This window comes from Astatotilapia calliptera, chromosome 16, assembly GCF_964374335.1.
Source record: "Astatotilapia calliptera chromosome 16, fAstCal68.1, whole genome shotgun sequence".
In the NCBI taxonomy this organism is placed as follows: domain Eukaryota; kingdom Metazoa; phylum Chordata; class Actinopteri; order Cichliformes; family Cichlidae; genus Astatotilapia; species Astatotilapia calliptera.
In genome coordinates, this window is record NC_137437.1 from 26,383,389 (window position 1) to 26,410,397 (window position 27,009).

The 27,009-nt window shown below is 42.5% G+C and overlaps 2 long non-coding RNA genes across 2 annotated transcripts; both read right to left on the bottom strand.

The window, feature by feature from the left end:
• Positions 1–710: 710 nt before the first annotated feature.
• On the bottom strand, positions 711–27,009 carry LOC145420927 (uncharacterized). Its single transcript, XR_013902162.1, has 3 exons — positions 26,810–27,009; positions 1,901–2,016; positions 711–1,609 (listed from the first exon to the last, which is right to left on the bottom strand). It is a non-coding gene; the product is annotated as an uncharacterized LOC145420927 (long non-coding RNA).
• LOC145421102 (uncharacterized) lies at positions 22,019–23,876 on the bottom strand. The gene is made up of 2 exons (XR_013902392.1): positions 22,700–23,876; positions 22,019–22,590 (listed from the first exon to the last, which is right to left on the bottom strand). It is a non-coding gene; the product is annotated as an uncharacterized LOC145421102 (long non-coding RNA).

Genomic DNA, 27,009 nt, shown 5'->3' on the forward strand with positions numbered 1-27,009 from the left:
TACAATACTGGCAAATGTTTACACCACTTGAAAAAACTCGTACTGCTGGTCTTGTTGTGAACATTTATCAGAGTGAATGGATTATTGCTGTAAGGCGGTACTTGTTTGACACCACACTACACAATCAGGGTCAATAGACTCTGTGTTTAGACCACCTTAAATTACAGCCTGTGTGTCTGACTACAGCGGAGCGACAAGTGCATGGTGAGAGTGATAAGAAGGTACTCACTCTCATGTTACACAGACAACAGCAAAATGACCAATATAAGCATGAAACCCATCTCAATGCAGTGAGTAACAGCTCAGCTTTTACTTAGTATGACATGTGTTTCTGTTACAGCGTCCTTACATCACGAGGAGGAGCGAGCCGGCTGCTCGCAGTCAGGAGGGCAGAGACAGAGTAGAAGTTTCCTAGCAACTGAGTCAAAGAGTTTACTTGGAAAGGACTCCACCAATGAAGAAGAGACAGATGGGTTGTCCAAACACTGTACTTACGAGTGTGTTTGTACAGAGGGCCTCGAATGGTTAGATTATCAACTGCTTGACCAACTATACAGTCTGAAATACATACAGAATACAGCATGTTGCTTTTACTTTTGTAGTGCACCCCAAGACAGGTTAACAACAGAAAAGTGTTTAACTGTTGGCAGAATCAGTCCTATAATCACATTAATACTAATCGGACACCACGTTTATTTCTTCCAGGAGAGTATGAGTCAACGCACATTTTATTTCAGACAGTGAAATTACAAAGAGAAGGAATACTTTCAGCTTATACCATTTTAAATTAAAAAAAAATGTAAGCAGGCCATTTATTTTAACATGTACAGAAACAAAACATGCATGGCACTTGTCCATACCCATAATTTAGTACCCATGGTTGCACTGTTTAATGAATGTAAGGGCATCTGGACCTCTGAATTCGTTAAACAGAGTTTATAAAATTTGGAAAAATTTTACTGAGTTAAAGAATGTTCTAAACAAAAGAGAAGACAGATTGCAACTTTTGCTGGGTCTTTTGTTTTTATGAAAAAAAAAAAGACTGATCTCAATGGGCCTTTTCTGGTAAAAATAAAAAGCAATCAACTAAACTAACCCCCACTGATCACTAATGTAGCTGAAAGCAGAAGCATGAGCTGTGTTTAGAATAAAGGTAAGCAGAGATGACACTGAATTGTGTGCTTCGGTGTATTAGCCATATTCTTACAGTTGTGGACCCACCTCTCAATTTATAATTGATACTTGTGAATTTACAAAACCAAAGATTCTCCTGATAGGCTCCCATTTTCTCCTTTGCCACCCCATTTAAGAAGGAGAAGAAGGAAAAAAAAAAAAAGCTCAGGGGGTGGTGTAGCAACCTTGTCAGCCTCTCTGACCTGACTGCAAGTCTCCAGCTGCTGAGCTCAAGCCTGCCAAGAAAAATAACACCCAGCTCCCTCTGAAAATGCAAACATTTGACATTTCCCTTCGTGTGTGAAAAAGAAGCGCTGTGAGGAAGTCAGAGGTTGTGGCTGCGACTTCAGATCAAATGTCCTGGTGTGATCGGCGTCAATGCAGGACCTGAATTTGAAGCTTCTTTCTTTCCCATCCTGGGAGGTCTCCATCGTCTCTGAAAGAATGAACAGTTTTTGGTGAACCAAGATCCAAATTGGCATGAATAAACAACAGATTTGGATGCAGAAAACAAATTATAAGCCTCCTTCTCTGCAATGACAAACCATTTAGCTTTTGGTGATATTTGGTCAATGTTACCTAAACATTATCATCCTGAAGAGTTGGTTGGTTTAAGAGAGATTTATAAATATGATACTGTAATTTAAGCATTCCTGCTAAGTGACTGTACTTTGTAACTTTAGGCACCCAAATCACTTTGTCACCTAGTCACGTGGCAATAACTCACCATTTAAGCCACTGAACTTTAAGCTGATCATCAGTAGGGGAAGAAAGGTCATTTAACCCTTAAGCCCTCCTCAGACATTTTTTTTTCCAACTTTTTCCATTGATGAAAAAGATTTCCTGCAAAAAGAATCCATGACAGAAGCTTAACACAGCCAAAAATGATCGTCAAATCAAATTTTTTTAAATCAGTGTCTTTTACTCTTACATGTGGTCCATACTCTGGTGCATTTGCACTCTTTTGAAAGATAAAAAAAAAAAAAAAAAAAGAAATATTCAAGGATTTTATGGCAGATTTTGCAATGTGAGGAGACGAGAGCAAAGTGACGTTGAATGTAACATGGTGGTAGTTTTTGGCGGTGCCAGACACTGTAAATCCAAGTAACATCGTGTGGGAAAATTCCAGCAGATCAGCAGTTTCTGAAATGCTATGAACAGAGAATGTGTTGAAAAAGAAAATGTTCAGTTCTCTGGGTGAAAACATCTTGTCGATGCCAGAGGAGACTGGCCAGACTGCTTTGAGCTGCTAGGAAGGCAGCAGGTATAACGGGAAACTGAGGTGACAATGGCTCGCCAAAATTAGCCAGACGATTTAAAAAAAAAAACAAAAAAAAAAAAAAACAGAAACACCACAACATACCCCCCCGAAAAAAACAAGCATTGCCTGGTCTGAAGAGTCCCGATTTCTGCTGCGACCTTTGAAATTTGGGGTCAAAATTTGGCATAAACAGCATGACACCATGAATCCATACTGCCTTGTGTCAGTGATCATCATTTAAAACACCACAGCTTACCTGATTATTGCTGCTGACCACATCCATTCCTTAGCCACCAGAAGATGAGTACATTGTGGTTACAGACTCCAGCAGGATAAAGCTCTATGTCATAAAGCTCAGATCATATCAAACCTTAAGACCTCCAATTACCTGATCTCAGTGCAACAGCGCACCTTTGGGATGTGGTGGAACAGGGTCACATCATGATGTGCACCGGATGAATCTGCAGTGGCGCAGATGCCATCATATCAACATGGAACAAAATGTCTGAGGAACAGTTCCAGCACCTTTTTGAATCTGTGCCATTCGGTTGAATCTAAAGGAGTTGCTGTAGCTTAGAAAGCAGAGCAGGTCATCTAATCAGAAAGTTGGTGGTTCGATCCCAAGCTGCTCCAGTCTACATGTCAAATCTTGTCCTTAAGATGCTTACCCTGATGCATCCATTGAAATGTAAATGTTAGAACACACAAAAGTAGTGTTTATACAACATGCCCCATTCATACAAAGCGAGTGGTTTGAGTGCTCAGGTAGAGTAGAAAAGCAAGATATAGGAACCAGTCTATTTACCACGTCATGAACAATTACACAGGTGAGTGTATGCAAGCTGTGACATTAAAAGAAACTCTTTCATGCACATTTAGTGAGACTGTTTCCATCTTGTGTTTACAGCCAAGAAATTCACTTCTACCTCTGCACCGTTTTTGTCAAAACAGCTTGGAGAATTTCTGCATGTTTATCTGCCCTTGCAACACAAATGAAAACATTAAAGTTTCCATTTATTCTCAAACTGTGCAAACATTGTACATTTTAAAGAATAAAGATAAAACTGAGTTCTTGCTCTTTGTTAGAGCAGACAGGAGGGAAGCTGAGACCGTTTACAACTCCGAGGCAATAATTATCCCCAAGTCTAAGGGACAGCAGGTAGATGACTTAACATGTGCATGTGGGATGAAACTGCTGTAGGTGACTCCAACTGGGGAGTGTTTCACATTTAACCCACTTTAGAAAAAGATATTGTTTGAGGAGTAAAAACGTAACAGACACTGTTAAGTAGGATCCAAATTCAGAGAATTTCAGAGCATCTGTGTTGTAAAGGAGCACCACTAACCTTAACCTATAACACTGGGAATATATAACCTAAATTCAGACTTGTTTACCTCAAACCTGCTACTCTAATTATAGTCCAAAAGCACCCTGTAGAGAACAAACATGTACTTCCAAGTCGTCACGAGAGGAGGGTAAACAGCAGTTAACCCAAGCAAAATAAACCTGAAACATGAGAGATGAATACAGACAGATCCAGCTGGAGCGGTGGAGGAGGGAAGGAAATATTCAATGTCAGCTCATATGAGGGTGTGACGTTAACAAAATAAGGTCTGTATGAAAACACAGAGACAGGAGGCTGGGTTGAAGCTCATTACATCCTAAACGACTCCACCCTCTTCTTTTGAATGCTGGGCTCATTTACCTCCTCCCTGCTGGCCCACTCCCCACTGGCCTTGATGCTGTCAGGCAAACAGAGCTCCATGTTTAAGTTCGGCTACAGAAAAACAGACTTAACATAACTGAGCTGCTGGAGAGTGCGTTCATTTCATGTCCGCAAACAGTGATGTTCATTCTCATTCCCGTCAGCTGCTCACGCTCACTGCTGCTGCGACGAATGTGAAGCACCATTTACACGCTTCCTGCCACACAAGCAGTCTCACAGCAAAAATGCCGATCTGCTTTTTTCTCTCTCAGCACAGCCAAATGTTTTTCATGGGCTGAAGGAGGAAGAACAACAAGCCGGAGAATGTATTTGCAATTAACTGACCTTTGGTCACTAAGAATTTCACTGATGCGTTGTGAGGCACAATTTAGAAAGAAAGGAAAAAAAAAAGCTGTAATGGATTGATTCAGTCAAGGTTATTCAATTATTTACACAGGTACAAGCCATTGGACACCCTGGAATTGTTGTTAAAGTGTGGAAACCCCCCCTTCTGACATCCAGAGAGCTCTTTATTCATTATAAAGAATGGCCTGTCTACTTAATCCATTAGTTTTTTTAAACTGCCCATTATTTGATAATGTACCATTAACCTATCCCTATGATTTGTCTGCTTCTGGATTTATGTCCTGTGAACTAAGCACAACTGTCTCAATAGGCACCAGTTAGAGGGTAAAAATTTGTGTGTGTTTGCATGAGTTTGGGAATGCATTTTTGTTTCTGTGCGTGCCTGTTGCTTCTGTGGGTCGGGTCTTCGACTCAATCTCAGGCCCCCCACAACTGTGGAGGCCTGTCTCACCCCATCACACTTGCTGGTGCATTCGTCTGCTCTGGCAGAGCCTACCGGCTTGTCGCTGCAGCCCCCTGTGGCTTTTGCACGATGGCTGCTGGATGAACCTGGGTGACCGGTTGGGATCTCCTCAGCACTTTTCTTCTCAACTAGAGGAGAATGACCAGGAAGATGGAAATGGCCAAGGGACAATTTCAGCCTCAAACTGCTTCCTGGACAGTGTTACAGGGGAAGGACTCTTGTGGTTGCTGAACTACAGCAGCTTTCAAGATGAGGAAAAATAAACAGAAAGGGGATGTACGTGATGGTTCTCAGTCATCCAGGTCAGTGGTCCCCAACCTTTGTTGCGACACCGACCGGTTTATGTCTGACAATATTTTCACGGACTGGCCTTTAAGGTGTTACGGAAAAATACAACAAAATAAAACCAGTACCAAAAAAAGAATATTATTCATAACACACGAGGAAAAGGCCCTGGGAAACAGAGTTAACGAAAAACAATAAAAAAACAATAAAAAACTTAACATAAATGTCACACCTGAGCCTCAACTCTCGCGGCCTGGTACCAAAAGACTCACGGACCGGGGCTTAGGGACCGCTGATCGAGATCATTGTAGTTTGTCTGCCTGCAGACCGTGACACAAAACTCAGAGTGGAGAAAGAGAGAGGTGGACCCAGGAGCAGACACAGGTGAGGAGGCAGAACTACATTGACATGAGGGACACTGACAAAGAAACCTCAGACCCGATACTGACACAGAACCAAAACCTAGGAACAAACAAAGACATCAAGAAATCAAAGATTAACAATACAAAACAGAAAATGCTGCGTCACCGACCCAGGACTGTGACACTTTGAAAGAAAAGCATCTGTACTACTTTAAGTTTCTATCTCATCAGAGAAGCTTCTTCAGTTCTAAGAGCAATTGGTGGAGAGTCCCAGATTTGAAGAAGCTTCTCAGATAAGAGGAACACTCTCCAGTTGGTTCCTATAATTTGCTAGGTTTTTGATTCCCTTTTATACTCCCTAACCATCTCTTCAACCTAAGACGCAGACAAAGAAGACTTTGTCCCAAGAGTTTGCACCTTGTGTTCACGGTCAGGGAACACCAGAGAGCACAAAATCAACTTCTAAGTGAAAAGATACAGGTCTATTTCACTATACATGCACTCCAAAACAGGATTAATCAGACTCTACAGGAACTCAACACTTCTACCCTCCCCTATTTTCAAGTTTGTGGACAAGGCTTAGAGCCCAACATTCGAAAGGAAAAGACCGACAACACTGGAAATTCCATACTTTGCTAATAAAAACTCCCCAGTCAATACCGGCACAATACTTCACCCATTTTTCCTGACTGTCCTTGGTTGTGAGAACTTTTCAGACAAGAATCTCACTGAACCTGAAAAGAAAGTGCTAGCCAAACGACTCAATTTTGTAATTTCTCTCCCACTCAAGATGGCGGCGCGTGAACAACGCGAGGCTCAGTGTCTCTCCAGAATCTGCTATTTAGCGTTTTTTTTTTTTTTTTTTTTTTTTTTTTTTTTTTTAATCTACTTTTAACCGGATTATTCATCCAGAATTGCTGTGCGTTGCTGACCTACAGCAGACAAGAGCTTCTGGACATCTGGACTCATAACTCCAACAGTTTTATCGCCGATCTCCGACTCATCCCAGAGATCTCCAGAACACCGGAGGCTGCTCACTCTCCCCGGCCAGGCGGAAGTGCACGCAGACGGCGCCGAGATCGTAAACAAAGGCGAGGTAGGCGCGGAGGGCTACGGGCTAAGCTAAAGCTAACACCACACCGGCTGCCTTTACCCAGTATTTTCCTCGCCAATGTACGTTCTCTGGCAAACAAAATGGATGAGATACGGCTCTCCATCACTAACAACAGACGGATTATGGACTTAAATGTCATGGTTTTCACCGAAACATGGTTGAACAACAGCTGTCCTGCTAACAGAGTGTGTGGCGTGCATGTGTGGCGTCCTGCTAACTCTGTTAGCAGGACCACACACACACACACACACACACACACACACACACACACACACACACACACACACACACACACACACACACACGACTCCGGCAAGACCAGAGGTGGAGGTTTGTGCATTTATATTAACAATGCTTGGTGCATGAACTCCACTACTACTGAGAGTCACTGCTCACCTAATGCGGAGTTTTTAAATGGTCAAATGCAGACCTTATTACCTCCCCAGAGAACTCACTTCTATCATACTCACTGCCGTGTATATACCCCCCGACGCTAATGCTAGGTTGGCCATGAAAGAACTTTCTGCAGCCATTAACAAACACCAGAATAAACACCCCGAGGCTGCTTTTATTATTGCTGGCGACTTCAACCACACCAATTTAAAGACTGTCCTCCCCAGATTCCACCAACATGTCTCCTGCCACACCAGAGACAAGACTTTAGACCATGTGTATTCCAACCTGGTTGGAGCCTACAAAGCAACACCCCTCCCCCACATTGGACAATCGGACCATCTCTCCCTGTTCCTCACACCTCGGTATTCACCACTCATCCAACGTGTGAAACCTGCTGTGAGGACAATTAAAGTGTGGCCAGAGGGGACAGACGCAGTGCTCCAGGACAGATTTAAAAACACAGACTGGAATATGTTCACCCACACAGACCTGGACCAGTACGCCTCATCTGTACTGGATTACATCTCCGAAACCACAGACAGTGTCACCACCCAGAAATGGATCACCATGTACCCCAACCAGAAGCCTTGGATGAACCGGGATATTCGTCTCCTCCTGAAGGCCCGCAACACCGCCTGGAGCTCAGGAGATGCACACGCCTACAGTACAGCCAGGGCTAATCTAAAGAAGGGCATCAAAAAAGCCAAACACCATTACAAAAAGAAGGTAGAAGAACACTTCTCCAACTCCAACCCCCGACGCATGGGGCAAGGACTCCAGACCATTACAGACTACAGGACCACCAAACCCTCCCCCGCATCCTCTGATGTCTCCTTCCTCAACGAGCTCAACAACTTTTATGCTCGTTTTGAGCGAGGGAACCCCACAACCACAACCAAAGCAGACGTGATGCCAGACCACCAACCTCTGACTCTCTCCCCTACCGATGTAGGAGCGGTGCTGAGCAGCATCAATGTCCACAAGGCTGCAGGTCCTGATGGCATCCCCGGGCGTGTTCAAAGAGCGTGTTCTGGGGAGCTTGCAGGAGTGCTCACAGACATATTCAATCTGTCCTTGGCCCACACTGTGGTACCGGCCTGCTTCAAATCCACCTCCATCGTCCCGATACCCAAAAACTCCAACCCATCTTGCCTCAATGACTACCGCCCAGTAGCACTCACCCCCATCATCACTAAGTGCTTAGAGCAGCTGGTCCTAGCACACTTCAAATCCTGTCTCCCCCCCACCCTGGACCCCCACCAATTCGCATACCGCCAGAACAGGAGCACAGAGGATGCAGTCTCCATTGCACTGCACTCTGTCCTCTCACACCTGGACAACAACACCTACGCCAGAATGCTGTTTATAGACTTCAGTTCAGCATTCAATACAATCCACCCCTCACAACTCATCAGGAAACTGACAGACCTGGGCATCAGTTCCCTCATCTGCAAATGGTTACTGGACTTCCTGACCAACCGCCCCCAACATGTCCGGCTGGATAACCACTGTTCATCTACAATCACGATGAACACCGGTGTACCACAAGGCTGTGTGATGAGCCCTTTCCTCTACTCCCTCTTCACCCACGACTGCAGACCTGCTGATGGTTCCAACACCATCAAGTTTGCAGATGACACCACGGTGATTGGCCTCATCAGTGACAACGATGAGGCCGCCTACAGGGAGGAGGTGGATCGTCTGGCTGAGTGGTGCGACAGAAACAACCTGCTGCTTAACACCGAGAAGACCAAGGAGCTCATCGTGGACTACAGGAGGAATGCTGACCCACATCCACCCATCCACATTAAGGGGACGGCTGTGGAGCGTGTGAGCAGCTTCAAGTTCCTGGGAGTCCACATCTCCGAGGATCTCACCTGGACGACCAACTGCTCCAAGCTGGTCAAGAAGGCTCACCAGCGCCTCTTCTTCTTGAGGACTCTGAGGAAGAACCACCTGTCCTCAGACATCCTGGTGAACTTCTATCGTTGCACCATCGAGAGCATGACAGCTGTTCCCACTGTTCCTTCAGTGGGCTGGTTTCAGTCATTATGCAAATGTACTGTTTATAAGATCTGGGAAAACCTGCAGTCAGCTGATACTGAAGAAGTCACTTGGATGAGTGACGAAAAGTTTCTCCCACAAAACGCTGCGTCAGAATCAACTTTTGGAGATAAAATAGGAAATCGAAAAAAAAAAAGAAACAAAAAAACCACACAAAAAAACAAAAACAAAAAAACAACCCCTATCAAATTCTTAGAAGCCTACGTGTCTGACCAAGATCAGGAAATACTGAACAAAATACACAAAACCAAACTAGAATTAAATGGAATTATTAATAAAAATAAAAAAAATAAAAAAACCCAAACAAACAAACCCTCAATTCCTACTACAAAAGCGTCGCTTGCCTTCTTCCTTCTTCATCATCATCATGGTTGGAGTTTACATCCCTCCTTAGGCCAATGCGAGCAATGCACTGTGGGAGCTGGCTGACCAGATTGCTAAGCCCTTATTGGACTAGATGCACAAATAAAGGCGGTGAGGTCTACCCCTCCCTAGCTCACATAAAAGACTGTTATAAAGCCTCAGCTGCAACCGGCGAGGACAAGGGGAGGTATGCTTCGCAGCCCGACCCCATCCATGCAGTAAATACCTATCCCGTGGTCGAGGTCGAACCGCCATTATGGCATTGAAGGTGACCAAAGCCGTGTTATTTGTGTTTACAAGTCATGGACTGAGTCTGGATGTGCAGAGGCATGTAAAGGCTTAGGGGACCCATTGACCAATGTTGATGCATTTATCACTCGACACAAACAGCTTTGCTCCTCGTATCACTTAAACGGTCAGGAAACAGAAGCCACCTTTAGGAGGTGTCGGACACCTCGGGTGAGAGGCACCTACACGGGGAGGGATGGCAACACCATCCTGCCCAATGGGCATGAAAACTTAATAGGTCAAGTTGACGGGGTCTATGAACGCCTTAGAAACACTTTTAAAGCCTCTGGGTGATTTTGTTGTTTGGTGCAGAGACAACAACCTCCTGCTAAATGTTAGTAAGACCAAGGAGATTATTGTCAACTTCCAGAGAGGCCACACCTGTCACCCCCCATTGACCATCGACGGCGCTGCGGTGGAGAGGGTGAGCAGCACCAAGTTCCTGGGGGTGCACATCAGTGAGGACCTCTCCTGGACCACCAACACAGCATCACTGGCCAAGAAAGCACAACAGCGCCTCTACTTCCTGCGCAAACTCAAGCGGGCAAGTGCTCCACCACCCATCCTGACCACATTCTACAGAGGAACTATTGAAAGTATCCTCTCCAGCTGCATCACTGTGTGGGGCGGTAGCTGCACTGACTATAACAGGAAAGCTCTACAATGCATTGTGAGAACAGCTGAGAGGATAGTTGGTGTACCACTCTCCTCCCTGCAAGACATTTACACCACTCGCCTCACCCACAAACCCATCACAATTGTCAACGATGCAACCCACCCCGCGCACTGTCTGTTTAGCCTCCTGCCCTCTGGAAAGAGATACAGAAGTCTCCGCTCCCGCACTACCAGGCTCACCAACAGCTTCATCCACCAGGCTGTGAGACTGCTGAACTCTCTTCCCTCCCGGCTCCCAGCCAGCAGAATCACCAGATTGGCAGAAGTATAGGAAGACAGACTGGACTCTACCCCTCCCACACCCCATCCAGGCACACTCTCCAACAAGGAAACACTCTCTGAACCAAGAACTGGAAAACATTCCTGACTGGAAACAACTACCTCTGCATTGCAATTGCACACACCTGCTGCTATATATTTTTAGTATTTGTTTTAGCACTATTTATATTATTATATTACTATTACTGCTGCTATAGTCTTATGCTGCATTAAAACAAAAACCCCTACCAACCACAACCTGGGACTACCTCAAGTAGACTAGTATACTATTTTCCAGGGAACACTGTTGGAACACTTTATTTTATTTATTTTTAGGTCTTGTCTATCCTGTTACCTATTTAATATTACCTTATTGTTAGGGCTGTTTTTGTTGTGCACCTGCACTTTATTGTTGTCAATGTCTACGCATGGGACAGTGTGAAACGTAATTTCAATTCCTTTGTATGGCAAGTACACTTGAAGAAATTGACAAATAAAGTTTTCTATTCTATTCTATTCAACAATGTGTGCAGAAAGAGGGGGATGTCCATGAGTTCAGGGCAAGATTAGAGGAAGTTTTCAAAGAATACAGAGAATATAGCCTATAGCAGCAGCAGCAGTTAAAAACATGCTCTGATGAACAGCTTTCATCCACCCATTGCTGATTTCATTAGGAAATCAATTGTTAATCATAACACTGACAGGTCCATTGAATGCCGGAAAGGGCCGCTATATTAAGGATTGCCCCGAGCCCCAGCCTGAAGAATATAGACGTCCCAAACCCAAAAACCCATCAATAACTGACTAGCACCTGTCGCCACTGCCAACACCCACACATGTACAGATGACTGTTTAGGTTGCCAGAATCAACAGCCTGTGCTCCAGACCATACATTTAACTGAAGTATTGTTAAACTTCGCTTGCCTTCTTCCTTCTTCATCATGGTTGGAGTTTACATCCCAAAACCATTCAATTTGTGTGTGAATCAGGGGCAGATAAAACAGTCTTGAAAGATCATGTGTCAGGAGTTGACCCTTCAAGTGGCACAATTTATGTAAAGTCTGCAAGTGGTCAACTAAATCAACATAGAATCTCTAAACCAGTGTGGATTAGAGATCCTACCACGCAAGAGGCAGCCCAGGGTTCAGTTATGTGTCTAACGTGTCCAGTGAACCTTTTAGGAAGATATATGATAAAACTTGGAATTTCAATAATTCCAACAGCCACTGGAATGACAGCTGCAGGAAAAGGAGAAAACTGCTGTAACAATGGTTCATCAGGACAGTGGGGATTTGCATTATTACTGGACACTTGACCTGTCAGCCTCCAGACCAGAGCAAATAAACTGCAAGCTGCAGCTGAGGAACACAGACACCAGAAGATTTGTTACGCTGATATTTTAAGACTACGCCTGGGCCTGATGAGGCCTACACAGACAGAGTGATGAAATTAGGGCCACAGAATCACCATAAAAGCAATATACACTGATGGAGAAATAATGGCTGGATGCAGTATGATCCTTTCTGAAACAGCACAACTCTTTAAAGGAAAAATGCCACGTTTCACTGACAAAGTAAAGCACGGCTGAGTGGACAGATTTAGAGTCTTTAGTGATGCAAGGTGACCACAGAGCGTGGCAGCAAGCTGGAGAGGGGTGGGAGACAGACATGCAACGCAGCATCTTTCGTAAAAAGCTGGGATGGGTGACACAACACCACAAACACATTTAGAAGGGGGTGAGAATGACACATAAGAATGATATCTTGTAGATGTCACAGAACACCCGGAGCTTAAACAGGTCCCAGAGAAGCTCTGGTCTACGGGGAAGACTGATGTAGTGTTAATGACAACAGCAAGTCCGATGGTAATAAAGCCCAAAACCTCATATAGGCCAAGAGTGAAGCAATATCTGTTAAAGCCTGACGCAGAGGAAGGCATTAAACCAGTAATAGAGGACATGATTAAAGCAGGGATATTAGTTGAAGCACCACATGCAGTATCTAACACCTATTTTCCCAGTCAGAAAGGCTGATTCACAGTCGTGGCGCATGATTTAAGACTTAAGAGCTGTAAATCAGGCTGTGGAGAGCATCGCTCCATGCATCAACACCCCAGAGTGAGTGCCTGACTCGTGATTTTAGTGATGTTTTTGAGTACAGCATATCGGATTTCAATTTAGTTCACATACCCACCACACCAGAGTGTATCAGAAATACCCACGAGTCACACAGATTTTGAAGAAAGCTGCATAACAGACTCAAATATCACAGGCATACGACACATACTTAAATGTTGCAGGCTTGCCGCCTGCTGAACAGAGTCACTGCTTCAGTAGTTGATAAATTATGTTTGATTGAAGCTAAACTCAATTATCATCAACAAGCAGCATAGGGACACTTGCAAGAAATAGCCGGTGCTCCAACTAGGATCACAGAGGTAATAAACAAAACCTCCAGCGTATTAGATGTCATCTGCACCAGAATTTTAAATTCCTGACTTAAAATCCACATCATGGACCCTCCTAATAAATTATTTAAACACAATAACGGTACCTCCACTCCTGCTAGATGGTTTGACTTAGAGGCTTTTAACCAGTGGTCTGAACAAATAATAAACAAATGTGATATTCTGCATACAAGACCTCATAGGGCTCGTGCGACAACATCTGATGCACATCCTTGTATGTCTGTTCCTACTGCTGCTGGGGCTGTTGTTAATGGTCATTGTATAGCTGCTGCTGATCTTGCGTCCGATGCACATCCTTGTCTGTCGGCACAGCTACTGGGGCTGTTTTTACTAATGCTTCTGTCACACCTGCTCAGGGGTGTGCACCTGGCACACAAAGGTGTCTGGGTGCTGCTGCTGCTACTGATGCACCACCACAAATGATCAGTATTTCTCCTCCACACAACACCTCAAGAAATTTGCAGTCCTTCACAATGTTTGTGTTAAACAGGTGCTGCAGTAGTCGAGCCCGTTGTTCAGTCTGGGTCTGGTAGACACAGTCAACCCTAGCATTAGAGATACCCAATTTTAATGCCCAAGAATTGCGTGAGCACCTTGATTTTAGGGACATAAGTCTTGATGATCCAGAACAAGGGCCGGCAAGGGTGAGAGACTGCTTAGCCTGCGTGATAGGGCAGTGGTTGGATCTCAGCAGAGTTGTGTTCTAAATGTAGTTCTGCGAGGACCGTCGCTGGCTTCTGATGTTCAAGCTGTTTTAAATGCTGATGATTAGTACGATCCAGATCTTTTTCTCGATCAAATAGATTCATCATTACTCTGCATAACTTGCGCTATCAGTGACGATGAATTAGTTTGTCACAGTTGAGCAGAACAGTAGCAGTGGTGCTCGCCTAAGACTGGTTCACATCCCATATGATGAGATTCTCTCAAAGAAAGGTAAACATCTGCACACACCAAACGCACAACAATTTGTGCTTCTTCCTTTGCATAGCGCATTGATTAAACTCATTATCCCCTGATAATGATAAAATTGCTATGGCTAAACAGATGCATGCTGAAGTAGGCCTATGTGACACACAGCAAGTATCATTCTCTGATGTCAGCAAATTTGAGAACACTTAAAACATCAAGATTGTAATCTATTATCATGCTGCAGGGTGTAAACATCTGCTTAGTTTTTTCACACATGATGAGCCAAACCCAAACACTGTCATGATGTACCTGCACAATTAACACCATCACCTGATTGAAAAGCCAAAAACATAAAAACATAACTCAACCTGACCTGCCCAAATGAGAAACAGCTCCAGTTATATAGCAAATGAATAAACCATTATATACACCAAAGGTAAAACTAAAGAGATAACAGCTAACCATCATTCAAGAAGAACCCCATTCCCCCTGCATGATCACAATAGATGGTCCAGTCCACTTTATTGGCTTCTGCATTTTAACCAGCTCCACCCTCAGCCTCCTCTTTCAGTCAAACCAGGAAGGACTGGAGTGGAGGGCAGGTAACTCAGAAAGAGCAGAAATATAATCAATATAACATACCTATATAAAATAACAATGCAAAGCAAAGTCTATGCCCCCATTTGGGCTATAGCTTAGTGCTGTCATGCATTACAGGTAAACTCAAAATATCAAATTAGTTAACTTATGATCACAGAAGCTTTAGAGCATAACATAAACATAAGACAAAAGACCAAATGAATATTACCCAAGTATCTCAGTTGTGTGGTTGCATGCATCCATCACACCGCCTCACAAAACCCCTTTGATTTTCAGGCTGAACTCAGGCGCTACTGTGTTAATAATGTTGATGTCTTGTGTAAAGCATGCAGTATATATCGTGACACTCTACTGGGTTGTACACACATTGATCCATTCATGTATACTACCTTAGCTGCATTCAGCATGTGTGTGTATAAAACACTGTTTCTGCCTAGAGACACGCTTGCTCTCACGTATGATGGTGCATTCGTCAAGCAGAATAAGACGTTTTCTAACATCTCTATTGAATGGCTTCAATACGTGGCCCATACTACCAACACAGTGGTAAAACATGCTCTCAGAGGCGGCGAACAGCGGATTGGTCCATATTTTGAGCCCACAAGTAATACGGCATATGAATTTGCTGGATGTTTTCACCACAGTTGTGTTAAATGCTACCCCGGGAGTGAAGTTAACCATGTCAGCAGAGCATCCATTGGACTGCTGCATTGCATATTTTGTGATAAAGTGGATGCATTGAGATAACACAGTATGAGCATGGTTGTGATGTGGGAGTGTGAATGGGCTGCCTTGAAGCAGACAGACCCCACAGTTGTGGCTTTCATGCACACATACAGAAAGCCAGAACGCCTGAATCCATGAGATGCCCTCTTCGGTGGGCGCACAAACGCTCTAAAGCTGTACCACCAGACTACATGTGATGGAAAAAATATTACTACGACTTCAGTCTATCCCACAGTGCAGTCTTTTTAAAAAAACAAAAAAAAAACAAAAACAAACATCCTTTAGGACACCTGCAAATCATTTACAACAACCTTTACAGGCTAGAAAATTATTTTGGCTTTGTACATAGCACTGATATATAGAGAAAGTCTGAACGATAGAGAGATCTGTTTATTCAAGAAAAATCCAGTAGAACTATTTCCTTGAACACTAACTACCCTAATATTGTTTAATAATCCATGAGATAAATATCAGGTCATCCTTTCACAGCGAAGAGGTGAAAGGATGTCATCACACATGCGGAGGAATCTGTCTCTGTTTGAGTTGATATACAAAGCTCGCCCTACTGTACAGAGTTATTATTAGTAATGCAAACTTAGATTTCATCAATGCGTTGTGTGAGAGCCTTTAACGTATTGCAAAGCAACATTCCGCTGACCAATCAGCAGTACAAACATCTAAAAATGAAAGGGGGGGTCCAATAACAGTCAATAATCAGACTGATTTGATCTTTTTTCTCAGCAATTTTGAAAAAGAGAGACAATCAAATAATCTGGCGGGTTTTGACTACCGTTATTAGGGGCTGCAATCCCTTTTATAACCAGTCTGATTGCAAACAGGTGAAAATGGAACATGTGCAAAAGATGCTTTTGGTGGCCCAACACTAGTTGGACTTATTAAAGCAACAGCAGCACACAGGCAGCATCAGACAACAGGCTAAGAATGAGTTGGACAATGAGATGCTTCAAGTGTTACAACAATCCGGGACAGATGTGTATGAGAAAGCTATTTTTATTTTTTTTTTTTTTAAAAAAAGGAAAAAAAGTTGATTTTTTTTTTTTTTTTTTAAGATAAGATATTAAAAAAAAATAATAATATTAATAATATAAATGGTGATATTCTCCAAAGATACCTCACGCTTGTGAGACAAGGTGCCCATGAAAAGAATGCATTGTCTTTATCCCTACCCGAACAACTTAACAGGGATGCTACACACATCTAAAAGGAGTAGGAGGAATGCAGAGCTTATTTCATCAGCGCTGAACCGTTCGCCAGACTTAATTTCTTACAACGATAAAGGCGAAATTGTTGATAAACACACCATTAAATGTAAAGGTGTGACACTCAACGCTCTAAACTCAAGTTGCCACCTACGACTCCTTGAAAGGATTAGTTTGTGCGTTTGTAGCCAGACATGCACCTAACAGCTGTGCCTGATACTATCAGATGCAATAAAAAGAACTGATATTTGAAGAATGAAACTGTTGTGAAGAAGGTCAAAGCGGCCTACAAGTGCCGTGTGTTTCCAGACTATACAACGCAGATTAAATTAGAGCAAGGGTTTAATGGCAGACTGCATCTCCCTTGTAGCATGGTCGTCAGTGGCCCCAGTAACTGCAGAAAGACTTTGTCAAAAATATTGTTGAAAAGGCTTCCAGGATTATTCCACACCGTATTGATAACATTGCACACACCTCAAGCTGATGATACCCTCCTACCTACAGACAAGAACAAATTTGCTAATTATAGATGATTTAGTGAATGATGCCGCTAATAATATAGAAGGGTTAACCCTAACCCTCACAAATAACAGGTAATTGTAAACAATAACAATAACTGTTTGATTTAACTCTTAGACATCTCCGAGTTGGAGGATTACCTATTCCCTCTGAGTCAGATTCCCAGGCTACCTTCACAAGTACAGCTAGATTCCCATGAAAAATATTTGCTTCTCGGACACTGAGAGACAAGACTTGTTAACAGAGCTAGGCCGTCTGGCCGCTCGTTCCCAGAGCTCCATGCTCGTTCAAGCAACCGCTGAGACCCAGGCCCACTCTCGGCAACGCAACACGCCAAAGCCCCGGCGCGTGAGCTGCTTATACTGAGCGAGACAATGTGAGTTTCTGTAGGTTCTTGTAAATTTTGAGCTTACCTCGGGGCACTCAAGACTGAGCACCAGGACCAAGAGGAGGACCAGAGCAAGGCGTAAACAGAAAGCTGCTAGTCTCTCTCGCTCTTCGTGCAGTATGTCTCATCTTCAATGCCCTGTACCAACACAGGTCGATTATCTTGTTAATAATTTCACCTCCTCACTACATACGACTCTGGATACTGTAGCTCCAGTGAAAACGGTCTCTGATTAGAAGTACCTGACTCCGTGGCGTGTCACAAATTTAGAGGATCATCATTTAGCCTGGAGAAATAGTTTGCTGCTTTATAAGAAAGCCCTCCGCAAAGCCAGAACATCTTACTATTCATCACTGATTGAAGAAAAGAATCCCAGGTTTCTCTTCAGCACTGTAGCCAGGCTGACAAAAAGTCAGAGCTCTGTTGAGCCAACCATCCCTTTAACGTTAACTAGTAATGACTTCATGAACTTCTTCACAAATAAAATTCATATCATTAGAGAAAAAATTACCAATAATCATCCCACAGATGTAATATTATCTACAGCTACTCTTAGTACCATTGATGTTAAATTAGACTCTTTTTCTCCAATTGATCTTTCTGAGTTAACTTCAATAATTACTTCCTCCAAACCATCAACGTGTCTTTTAGACCCCATTCCTACAAAACTGCTCAAAGAAGTCCTGCCATTAATTAATTCTTTGATCTTAAATATGATCAACCTCTCTCTAATAATAGGCTATGTACCACAGGCCTTCAAGTTGGCTGTAGTTAAACCTTTACTCAAAAAGCCATCTCTAGACCCAGCAGTCTTAGCTAATTATAGGCCAATCTCCAGCCTTCCTTTCATATCAAAAATCCTTGAAAGAGTAAGTGGCCTGTATTTATATGGCGCTTTACTAGTCCCTAACAACCCCAAAGCGCTTTACACACACACACACACACACACACACACACTGACAGAGGCGAGGCTGCCGGACACTGGCGCCACCAGGCCCTCTGACCACCACCAGTAGGCAACGGGTGAAGTGTCTTGCCCAAGGACACAACGACCGAGACTGGGCTCAAACCGGCAACCTTCCGATTACAAGGCGAACTCCCAACTCTTGAGCCACGATCGCCCCACTTTGAGTATTTGTCAAACAGCTAATAGATCTGCAGAGGAATGGCTTATTGAAGAGTTTCAGAGCTCATCACAGCACAGAAACAGCTTTAGTGAAGGTTACAAATGATCTAATTCAGATAAAACTGAGGTTATTTTACTCGGCCCTGAAAATCTTAGAAATATGGTATCTAACCAGATTCTTACTCTGGATGGCATTGCCTTGGCCTCCAGTAATGCTGTGAGGAACCTTGGAGTCATTTTTGACAAAGACATGTCCTTCAATGCACATATTAAACAAATATGTAAGACTGCGTTGTTCCATTTGCACAACATCTCTAAAATTAGAAATATCCTGTCTCAGAGTGACGCTGAAAAACTAGTTCATGCATTTATTACTTCCAGGCTGGACTACTGTAATTCATTACTATCAGGATGTCCAAAAAAACCTCACTGAAAAGCCTTCAGCTAATCCAAAATGCTGCAGCAAGAGTACTGACAGGGACTAGAAAGAGAGCATATTTCTCCTGTTTTGGCTTCCCTTCATTGGCTTCCTGTTAAATCCAGAATTGAATTCAAAATCCTGCTCCTCACATACAAGGTCTTAAATAATCAGGCCCCATCTTGTCTTAATGACCTTGTAGTACCATATCACCCAATAGAGCACTTCGCTCTCGCTCTGCAGGCCTACTTGTTCCTAGAGTATTTAAAAGTAGAATGGGAGGGGGAGCCTTCAGTTTTCAGGCCCCTCTTCTGTGGAACCAGCTTCCAGTTTGGATTCGGGAGACAGACACTATCTCTACTTTTAAGATTAAGCTTAAAACTTTTCTTTTTGCTAAAGCATATAGTTAGGGCTGGAGCAGGTGACCCTGAATCCTCACTTAGTTATGCTGCAATAGACGTAGGCTGCCGGGGGATTCCCATGACGCATTGAGTTTCTCCTTTCCAGTCACCTTTCTCACTCAGTATGTGTTAATAGACCTCTCTGCATTGAATCATATCTGTTATTAACCTCTGCCTCTCTTCCACAGCATGTCTTCTATCCCGTCTTCCTTCTCTCACCCCAACCGGTTGCAGCAGATGGCCCCGCCCCTCCCTGAGCCTGGTTCTGCCCGAGGTTTTTTCCTGTTAAAAGGGAGTTTTTCCCTCCCACTGTCGCCAAAGTGCTTGCTCATAGGGGGTCATATGATTGTTGGGTTTTTCTCTGTATCTATGAAGCGCCTTGAGGAGACTTGTGATTTGGTGCTATATAAATAAAATTGAATTGTTGAAATAAGAACATGTTGGCTTTTGTCCTGCCCCATTCTTGCTTTACATTTTTTCCTGACTGAATAATGGAGAACGACAGGATGTAAGGGACCCATGTTTATCACTAAACCTGGTTTTAGCTACGTTAAAGCCAAATATCACTGATTAATCTCAAAATACACTTTCACAAAGCAGTGAGCACCCTGCTGCGCATGACCCTTTAATGCTGGGCATACACTGCGATTTTTTTTCCAGTGCTCCATCTAAGTGCTCACACTGTGCGTCCATAAAATGAAGGTTATAACAGAAAATCTGTTGCTCACTCTCCCTAACAGTCTTTCATTCACACCACCTTTGATAAATTGCTAATGAAAAACATTGATCAGGCAGCTGTGATTGAGCAGCAAAGTAAATCCAACTATTTTCACGGTTGTGGTCGTGATAATTTTGTGAGGCCACGTCGAAAAGGCTTGGATGAGCTTTCCAAAGTTCTACAAGTTGTGCCTCCAGCGCTTGTGTCCAGATCACACGCTGCACTGCTCCATCTTTTTCGCTGACATTTATGGGTTTGCGTGTGCGCAGTGTGAGCGGCTGCGGTGACACCCTCACAACCAAGCAATTGATGATCGGGAGCTGGTCGTGAGGTGTTAATCGCTTCTCGTTACCCCACGTATAGTACACGACGCCATGATGAAGGCCAAAATCGGGCCGATCACCAAAACGGTCGCACGACTCAAATAGTCTCAAAATGGGCCAAAAAATAAAAAATAAATAAATAAAATATAATATTGCAGTGTAAGGCCGGCATAAGCCCAGCTTTACAGCAACTGCTCACACTGTCAAGGCAATACAATAGACAATTACATCCACACTCTTTGATAAGTCTTCACATATCCTGCGCCAAAACTTCTTTAACTGCTGGACAGAACCAAAGTGTCTGAAATGTAAATTTCTAGCCTCCCTTTAGTGTGTTTGTTGGGCAACTTGGATGATGTTACTACAGAAATGAACACAGCCCACATTGTTTTCACTGTCCTATGCATTGCCAAGAAAATTGTCCTTATCCGGATAGGGCCCAGGCCCCATTGTGTTGTTGCTACAGTGTTGTTCTGTTTTTGCTTGTTTTCAGTGACTGACTGGCCTGTCTCTCACTCACACACACACACACACACACACACACACACACACACACACACACACACACACACACACACACACACACTTTATGGATGCTCTTAAGTGACAAATTCAGTGGTTCCCTGTTTTGAGGTTGTGTGGTTTTGTTTTATATCAAGCACATTAGAATTTAAGGCTTCGGTTAAGCATTTTAAGAGTATGACCCTGTATCTTGTAGAAAGATACGCATCACTATGCACCTTTCATACTGCTTCCATAAATTGAGGCTCTGAGTGCCACCTCAGTTTTCCACACATTACTGGCTGATGTCATATTTAAGATTAAGCAGGCACTGCACCATCTCAGAGACTATGGACAGGTTTCCAAATGTCTAGAACTTTTGGGATTAGCTAAATGGGTGCAGTGTCAGTCACTGCAGGATTAGCATGTGCAGATCACACCAAGCTGTTATTAAAGTGCTGATATTTTGGCTGTTTTCCTGCCCTGAAGGTTTAGAGCCAAGCCCCAAATATTTGTGCAACTGGCATTTTGATTAAAACAGAAGAGCTGAACTTCCTTACAGAAGTAAGTCTCAGTCTGACTTAGCATATGGTTATTTAAGAGTCAATCAGCAGTTGCATTTATGCTTTTCGTCTTGAGAAACCAAAGTAGTTTATGTTTTGGATAAACATGCTGGAAAATGTCCTCTTCCTGTAGACTTGTGCCTGTGAGTGCCACAGCAACTCCAAAACCATTTCAATGCAGAGCCTCACATTCAGAGAGCCAAGGTCAACAAACACTGCTCCCAGTAGGTTTCTATGGTACCTCACTCATCCATGTATGGATTCAAACACAGTCACATTTCTTCTTTGTTTGCGTGTTTGCAGGTGGGTGAATGACTCCTTGTGCAACCGGCTGGTGCTTGGCGGTGATGCCAACGCACAGTAGGGGAAACTGGGTCAGCACCTGGCAGGCCAAGGACATGAACCCACACATGCAGATCTAGACCTTTGAGAGTGCCTACTTCATTTACCCGAACGTTAACCTTAAACTAAAATGCCGCACCCTCAAAACCTTTTAGATAACAAAGGGGAGAGAGAAAGTCCAAAACGCCATTCTTATCAGTTTAGGGCTTATGTGCTTCATTCAGGAATATATGTGTACTAGTTTCAACACCAAGTACTACAATTATGAAGTTTACTGTAGTGCTAGTCTTCCTGCTGTCAAATAGCATAGCCCTTGATTGTACAATGAAATTGTGGATAAGTGAAACACCATGTGTCAGCACTAGCAACAGCATTGCTGTAGAAAATGGAACTGGGAGTGATGAGGCTGCTATTCCATTTTCCCCCTAGATGGTGACATGTCAGGAACCTCAGACATGGGTGTGTTGATGTTGGGTAGTCAGTGAGAAGCCAGAGGAAACAGTGCATCTTGATAGCGTCAGTGCCTGAAAGACTTCTCCTGCTGTTTCCCATGCCATGGAGGAACACAGCAAAGTTGATCCAGCGTCCAAGATCTAAAATCCAGCAGTTCTTATGACTTATTTGGCTTCAAGTGATTCAAGACTTGTTTATTAATATGAAACAAAACCCCAAACACACGCCCAACTTCAGAAATGTGTTTACCTTGTTCAAGACACTTGGCTTTTATGGAAAGTTTCCCCTCCTTTTATAAAGAGAAATCAAGTCTGGCATTTTTTAAAAGCCCATATTTTCATGACATAGCCAGATTTAAGCTGGGCTGGGTCGGTGCTTTAGTTTTGCTGGGAGGAAGTCTAGCATAGTCAGTTTAGCACCAGCCACCTTCACCTTGTCTAAGTGGCAGTTTCTGGCTCAAAAACCCCAAACAGTGGTAATTTGAGTAGAGCAAGGATCAGGCTTCCAAAAATAATTTAAAAAAACAAACAAAAAAAAAAACACCACACCACATGGGCAACACTAAGGCTGCCAGGTTCACTTCTCATACATTTGTGAGTTCTGGGGAAAGGTAGGGCTTAGGGAATTTCCGCTAGGCAAGTGGGAGCTAGTTGGCTTAATACCTGGGAGTAACATGTTGATTAAGGAGGAGTTGAGCTGCTACATATTACAGAAAAACAGGATAGGGTTTCTTTTTTTGGGGGGGGTTATTAAAAACATTTCACATAAACCACCAGCTGCTCACCCAACCTTACACAACTGAGCAGCAGGGTGGAAGTGAAAGGTCTGCTGTATATATAGAGGTCTTGATTATGGAACTGGCTGCAGCTGGTTGACTAACACACCTGTGGCCACTCCTGCAGATGAGCAGACAACCGCTGCAGAGAGGAAAGAGGAAAAAAAATCTCTCATAAAGTGGCAACAGGTCAACTTGACCCAGAATTGGTCGCTAAGTGAGTCACGACACTTGATAGAAATCACAAAGTCTGCTCCTTTTATGTAACCAGACCCAGACTTTTCATTAATTCTGCACTGTGATGCCTCAGCATGACAAGGGAGCTCGCAAATGTAATGAAATTAACTGTTGATATGAGTGCTTGTCATCTCACAGACTGAAATAAAAGTGAGACGCAGGGGATATAAATTTAGTAAAAACTTCTTCTGCTTCAGGCAAACTTTATGCCCGAGTGTACTGCTTCTGAGAAAATTGATGTTTTAAGTAAATGAAAAATTTATAAGCCATGCTGTGAGAGGAGATTTCTTGCTTCTTTGAAATCCTTTAATTAAGCTGCAAATTGCATCAAATCATAACTTTCAGTTAAGTTGTTCAAGAGTGCTTTATCTATGAATAATATTCTAATGGTTCTAAAATAATTAAATATGGTTTTGAATAATTTTTAAGCAAAAAGGAGTTAAAATACAAATCATACAAACAAAATTACTTTTATTTTAAATTTTTTCTTTTACTTCTACAAAACAAATCAGTTCAGTAGCACAATGAACAGAAAGTCCATATTGTTCAAATAAATGTGACAAATCTTTCTTTTTTTTTAAAAAAAAAATGGAAATGTGAAGAGTAAAAAAAAAAAAGAAAAGTAGTTTGACTTCATTTGGTCTCTTGAAGGTTAAATAAATTCACAACATGGTCAAATGTGACATATCACAGTCACAAACAGAAAGGAAGGGCAAAAAGGTTGATCAGCTTAAAATAACCAAAACAACAACAAAGGAATATTTATTTTGCAGACTGTTCTTCCTGACATTATTTATATTTCAGTGACGTGTTGCATCTCTTGCATGCCTCATAGGTAAAATAACACATGTGCGTCTGCAGTTACAGTACTGAAATGGAATCACATGGTGGAAATCTCTCCTTCATGTGATCTCAAACGGACTCACCGGCCTGTTCTCTTTTCTCTGTCAAATGTACCCTGCGTGGCAGCGTACCTCACTTGAAATTAATTAATATAACTGACATTTCCTTTGAAGAGCAGCCTCACTATATGTGCTCAAAACAGTACTTGTAATACTCAACAGCATATCCATGCAGTATGTACCTACATAATCAGATGCAGCGTGCAATGAAATGCGATGAAAACTACTTTTCTGTCCCGGTTCTTTGTTAGCTAAGGTTTAATTATCACTTCTCAAGAGTGATGGTGTAATGAGTAATTCAGCTGGCCGGCGCTCCTTTACCGTCAGCCTCATTCGTAACAGCAGCACCTCTGACGTAATATTTGGCTTTTCTATCTGTGTGTGTGTGTGTGTCGTTGTATCTACAATGGGTAAGTGAAGAATTCCTCATAGGGATGTGTCGGACCTCCGCCAGTGATGCAACTGTATGCTGTCTTGTGTGTTGGTTGAGGTGATGACTCTGCACAGGAATGTAAACTTCTCCTGTTGCCTCTTGCCTGGCTCAGGCCTCAGCTCGACACGGCGACTCATGTTTTTAATTAATTCACGAGTGCTTTCCGGATGTGTTACGCTTTCCTGGAAATACTCAGCTGTCCATTTTCACTGAAATCAACTCAGTATTACTAAGCAGAAATTTATTGACTGAACCTGTGATTGTGTATATAATCTCAGGTCCAGTCGATTTTTAAAAAGCCTTTTCCCCCAGGGTCAATATTTCATCTCTACAATATTCTTTAACCCTCCTACTTGAGTTTAAAGATGAGAGCTTCTTGTTTATCTCCATCGGCAGTCAATGCTTTTTCCTGTTTCCAAAGTTTTGATTTGGTTTTGGCAATAAAACTGGGTGGAGATGAGAAGGTTATCACAGGCATTTGTTGCCTGTTTCGTTTAAGGTTTGTAGTTAAGTGGCTTCAAACTTACCTTTTTTTTAAAGCAAGTTAGGACTCTGTATAAAATGTAATTAACTTTATGCATTGTATTTCATTTAAAATAGCAGAAAGTTGACATAGAACAATTTTTTTAATTGTTTTTTTAATTTTAATGTAATTGCTTATAACGTGTCCTCCATGCGGACATCTTTTTCAGGAAACATCTAATCTCAGCAAGAAAGAAAAATGCGTGCACCTTCTGCAGTTTTAACCCACTGAAATATAAAGTCGAGCAAAGTTGTTAAAGTGGCCTGTCACCCAGTGAAAACAGCTCTAGGATTATAAAACAACAACAACAACAAAAATACTCTTAAGAAAGCCTCAAACTGTTGAGTAGCTAAAATCATATGAGAAGGGATGGTATATTTTTTTTCCCCAAAAAACTATAGCAATATATCCTGAGGGTAATACAATACCCCAGTAAACTTCCTATGTCTTGACATCTTTTAAATGTGTTCAAAATGTGCACTGCAGATGTCCCAGATTCCATGTAATGTTTTATTTATATTAGATTCAGCTAAATTTAGAGTTTAAATGATTTGCAAATCAAACTCTGTCCTTTTTTTTTTTTTTACACAACATGCCAGCTTCTATGGAAACTGGGCCTGAAGTTCGGAAAACACTACATTTAATTATTTCTAAGAACAGTGCCCCAGGGACTGGAGCCTCCATTTCTCAGAAGAGGGTGACTCATCAGGCAGTTAGCTCTCAGTGGGAGCACTGTGGCACACATCATCTCTGCACTCATTGCACAAACGTGGACAAAACAACTGTCTACCTAGTAGACTCACTCTTGCATTTCAGCTGACAATCTTTCGTTGAAATGTTACATCCCCAAAATTTTAGTTTATGATCATATTTTTGCAGCTAGCTGTTTTAAAGTCTTGGTCTTACATGTAATGTAAAGAGTGTGGCCTAGGTTAACGCTGCTGTTGGCCAATAGGGTGCCAATAAAAGCTATGGTACTGTTGGCTAAGAACAAAGGAAGATAAGAGGAGGGAAACATGAGAGCACAAGATAATTTATCTGAATTTCAGGAGCAGGACCACACCTCAAACACACCCCATCGATCCATTTCCTACACTGACACTATACTGTTTACACTAGACAGTATAAAGTTGGAATTCAATTAATAAACCCAAGCACCCTCAGCTTAAATTGAAATTCATATCTGCTACCTTGATGTAACCTAAATCTGACCATCAGCAGCACCGCAGTCACTGATGAGTCTAACTTTACTGTGAATTCACCACAGTACTGCAAACTAACCTGTTTATTCTGGAAAACCCAAACCATACTTTCATGCAACATTTGAATAACAAAGCTAGAATAGCTTAGTTTGTTTTGCAAGACGTTTCACAAAATGAAAATACCTAATTTATTAAAACCCAACATATACAAATCCAATATGTGATTAAAATTATTACATGTAAGCTTTAAATTTGCAGTTCATCAAGCGTCACTGAGCAGTCCTTACCTTTAAATATAACTTCTCTTCTTCCCCTAGTGTCCTGTCTTTCGTGTCTTTCTCCATCTCTGAGTGAAGTTAGCTCTTTCTTTTCTGTCCCTGTGAAATACAGCAGCTGGATCTTTAGCTAGCAGCAACTGTGCAACAATATGCACACAGGCTAAACCAAAAGTAACGAGTTCGTTTTGAAAATGTACGAGGTAGAAAGT